Raw genomic sequence first — 4,536 nt, 5'->3', positions numbered from 1 at the left:
GCCTGCTTCCTCCTCTCTCTCCCTGCCTGCCTCTCTTGCCTACTTGTGGCCTCTGTCAAATGAATAAATAAAATCTTTTAAAAAAAATTAGATTTCAGTATACATTTGTACTTTTAATCAACTCAGGAAAATTAGTTATTTAAAATATATTTTAATTTTGTTTATAGATTTTGGTATTGGTTAATAACAGCTTAAATCTTATTCTATTTTTGTATTATTATGATACTGAAAACATGTATGGAAGGTAGTGAAAACAAAATGTAAACAGAATTAGTCTCTAAAATATCTAAAGTTACTTTTTGTTGTCTGTTTAAAAAGCCTTTGGGACACCTGGGTAGCTCATTCCATTAGGTATCAGACTCTTGGTTTCAACTCAGGTCATGATCTGGGGATCCTAGGATCAAGCTTCATGTAGGGCTCTGCACTCAACACAGAATCTATTTGGGATTCTCCCTTCCTCTCTCTGCTACTCCCACTCATTCTCTCTCTCTTTCTAAATTAGCTTTTTTTTTTTTTTAAGCTTTATTCATCTTTGATCAAGGAAAGGACAATCTCAATGTCAATTTTTTAGCTAACCATAAATTTCAACTTAACAGCGTTCACTGCCCTAAAGACACTGTATCTACAGACTCTGACAACATAACTTAAAATGAACATGCTGAAAGAATAAATAATCCCTTGCAATAACCAACATTGGTACTTCACCTCGATTTAAGGTCAAATAGCAAAACCAGGAGTAAAACAAGGCCAAGTACATTGTTACTTGACTGCAAGTAAGTACAAACATCATTGAATAAAGAAAGAACCAGGCACCAAATAAAACAAAAAGTAGGCTAATCAGCATAAAAAATATTACATTTGGTTGAAGATGAGGTCAACTACTCTGCATATGAGCATGTATGCCAATCCTAGAGGCTAATGTAGAATCACAGAAAAATTTTAAATCCAACAAGTATGCTTAATGTAAAATTCAATGTTTGAATATACTCAAGAAATTCTCCAAAATCCAGAGCTAAAATTGCTTTTCATGCACCAGACCAGGAAGATCTGTTGTAATGAGTCAGTCACTTAGATTTCTGTTAACATACATAAAATTTAAAGTGTACATTTCCCCACTACTCATTTCTATGTCTGAATATGCATATGCTTAACTACTCAGCTCATGCACTAATGCATTAAAAATGATGAAATCTGCTACCATGACTTTCTAAGAACTCACACTGATGCAGGAAACAAAGGCAAAGGAAAAATTAAATTTCCTTACGATTTCTAGCCTATTCACAAGTCCTTAAAGCAGGCAGAGTGACCTTCCTCCAGGAGCACAGCTGGCTCTAGGTTAATACTTTGCCAAGGGCAAAAGGCAATCTTAGCCTGACTCCCCACCCAGGATCCCTGTATGTCTACTCTAACACATAAAAGTTACTTTATCTCTACCCCCCAAAGATACATGTTGCCAGTCATCTCCCAAGAATATGACCCACTGATATACATCTGAAAGGTCTCATGACTAAGATTTTGTTAGACAATAATAAATGACTTTGCCTAAGAATAGGTAGATCCCTCAAGATCCTGGAAATCTTGATTCCAAAACTCCTTAGAGACTTCAACTATCCTCAACTGCTTCCCAAGTTGAAAATATATAATGGGCCACTACTCATGACCCTGCTGTAGCTCTTTCTGCCCAAAAGATCCTGTTGATGTGCTTTAATAAAACCACCTTTTGTCACCAAAGACATCTCAAGAATTCTTTCTTGGCCTTTGGCTCTGAACCCCACCACTGGAAACCATATTAACACCACATTAACAGTTAATACCTAATATATCTTCCTAAGAATTCCCCAATAGAAAACATTTTGCTCAGTTCAGTGCTTGCTGTACCATAATACCAACAGAATACAACTAATTTCCTCAGACACTGCTTCAAATACCTAAATTTAACTTTTGTTCGTTTAACAACCTCATACCTAGCTGTCAAAACCCTTGTTAAAATGTAACTATTTTTGATACCCTTAAACCATAACTCCTACACACAGTTTAATAGTGCCTTTCCCTTGAGTATATCTGGACATTTTTATCAAGAGAATAATTTAGGTCATGATATTATGATTACCCAAAGCTCTTTCTAGCAGACCACTGATTAAGTCTGATTTTAGCATATCATAACAAATGGATTTCCAGAGACAGGAACAAAGTATGTGTTTTCTATTCATGAAAGGAGCTAACAACATACTTCGTATTAAGAAGGTGCACTTCAAAATATAATACAGAAGATTCAAGGTCTGCTAGAAAGCTTCCACTAATGACAACACTATGACTACGTTTCCAGATACGTAGAGGGAAACATTAAAGGTGTGATGAACACCTCCGTTAACAGGGAAATAAAGCCTTAAAACACAGAATACATCTGACAAAAATGGGCAAAGGGTGACACTGTAGCTGGCTATTCATAAAGGATGACGGTTTCTCTGTACGGACAAATACTCCCTACAAAATAAACTGTGCCTTAATTATTGTTTATTTAAAATTGCATGTTTAAAGGGGTGTCTGGTTGGCTCAGTCAGTTAAGTGTCTTTCTGGCTCAGGTCAAGATCTCAAGGTCCTGGGATTTACCGGGACATCAGGCTCCCTGCTGGGAGGGGAGTCTGCTTCTCCCTCTCCCTTTGCCCCTCCCCCCACTTTTGTGCTCACGTGCATGTTTTCTCTCTCACAAATAAAATATTTGAAAGCAAACAAATAAGCAAATAAATATACAAATAAATAAATAAAAGTACATTTTTATAGAGATATGTAGTACCTGATGCAGAAAAGCAATCACAAAAGGAAGCATTTATTTGTTAAACTTAACATGATATCATACAAATAAAATTTGTATAATAACAAGTCCAAATCCAGTCATAACATAGATTAACAAAAGACAATGTGAAAACAAAGACAACTAATGGGTAGCTATATACAGTTGGGCACAGCTGTGTCTTTTACATTACAAATCTTTTACAAAATAATCATCTTAGATCAACAAAAGACCGATTGTCAATGTCAACCTGCAAGATGGGAGACTTTAGCAATCTCCTCCGAATTTCTCCAAAGTCTTCTTTTAGTATGCCTGGTCATTGCTTTGGTGATCGCCACCCTCTCAAGACACCCTGACCTAAGGGCTCTGCTGGCCTCTGCAGTCTGCATATCCCTAGCCATATTCATAGTTCCTATAGTTATACCCAGTAGAATCTTAGACACCATAGCCACTATAGTTCTGATCACCACCATAAGCACTATTATAATTTCTATATCCTTGGTCATAATAGTTATTAGATCCTTGGTTTCAGTTTGGGCTCTGACCTGATCCACAGCTGCTAGTATCTACCACCTTATCCACCAACTGCAACACCTCTTTCATTGTCTCATAGTTGCTGCTTATGTACCTCTTTGGGTTGTGCAACTTTTATTTCACACTTACTAAAACCAGTGTGATGATACCTGCTTTTATTTATTTATTATTTTAATTTTTTACTTTTTTAAAATTTCAAGTTTTTGTTTAGATTCTAGTTAGTTATACATATAGGGTATTATAGTTTTAGGAATAGAATTTAGCAATTCATCACATACATATAACACCCAGTGCTCAGAAGATATCTGCTTTCTAACAAATTCTTGATTGGGTTTTCATGTGCACATGAGATAAAACAAAACCCTCTTTTATTTGTTTCCATATTCAAGGAAAGTTCAATATTTTCTATCTATCCAAAGCCTCCAAAATATTCCTTAATTTGTTCTTTATAAGTGTCTGGGCTCAATCTAACCACAAAAAACTATTTTTGGGGGGAGGGTTCTTTCCCTTTAAAGTTTTGTCCCTTTTGGGGTCTATCAATTTGCCATGCAGTTTGTGTTCTTTCCATTCCAAAATGTATCAACACTAGCAGCATCTTTGAAAAGCACAAATCCAAATCCTCTTGATCTTCCAGTCACTGGATCTGTTTTAATTGTACAATCCACAACTTCTCCAAATTGAGACACATGTTCAGTCAGATCTGTCTTGCTTGTATCCCATCTCAAGCCTCCACTAAACATTAACCCGGCCCAAGCAACTGCAAACCAAAAGTACCAACATCATCAAGCAAAAGAAACAAGGTGAAACAGGTCATCTTCCCCACCTAATGTTTTTCCTCAAGCACGTTCTTTGGGATTTTCAGTTTATCCCTGTATCTCTAGAGAATAGCACTGTGAAGCCCCAAAACATATTATTCATACCTCTAGAGACTAATGTACAGGAAGTTGATAAATGCTTAACAATAAGCTTGGTAAACAATAACAACAACAACTCTGATTGTAACATCTGCCCATTGTTATGGTCTGAACAGCAATCCCTGACCCTCCACCCCTACCTCACCGCCATGACCTCTTTTGAGTTAACAATGTAATGTTACTCAATGCAAAGTTGCGAAGAGACATGTTGTAGCCCACTATTCTTTATTTCCCCCATATGGATGAAATAGATAAAATAGCCTCAAGAGTATATATGATAATAAAATATACTAAAAT

The 4,536-nt window shown here is 36.2% G+C and overlaps 1 pseudogene; it reads right to left on the bottom strand.

Annotated features, from left to right (window-relative positions):
* Nucleotides 1–3,398: 3,398 nt before the first annotated feature.
* LOC116879620 lies at nucleotides 3,399–4,065 on the bottom strand (annotated as a pseudogene).
* Nucleotides 4,066–4,536: the final 471 nt, after the last annotated feature.

The sequence above is a fragment of the Lontra canadensis genome, unplaced genomic scaffold, assembly GCF_010015895.1.
Source record: "Lontra canadensis isolate GAN:19392208 unplaced genomic scaffold, GSC_riverotter_1.0 scaffold62, whole genome shotgun sequence".
Taxonomy (NCBI): Eukaryota; Metazoa; Chordata; class Mammalia; order Carnivora; family Mustelidae; genus Lontra; species Lontra canadensis.
Note: the sequence above shows the minus strand (reverse complement) of the source record. Positions and strands in the feature narration are given on the sequence as shown.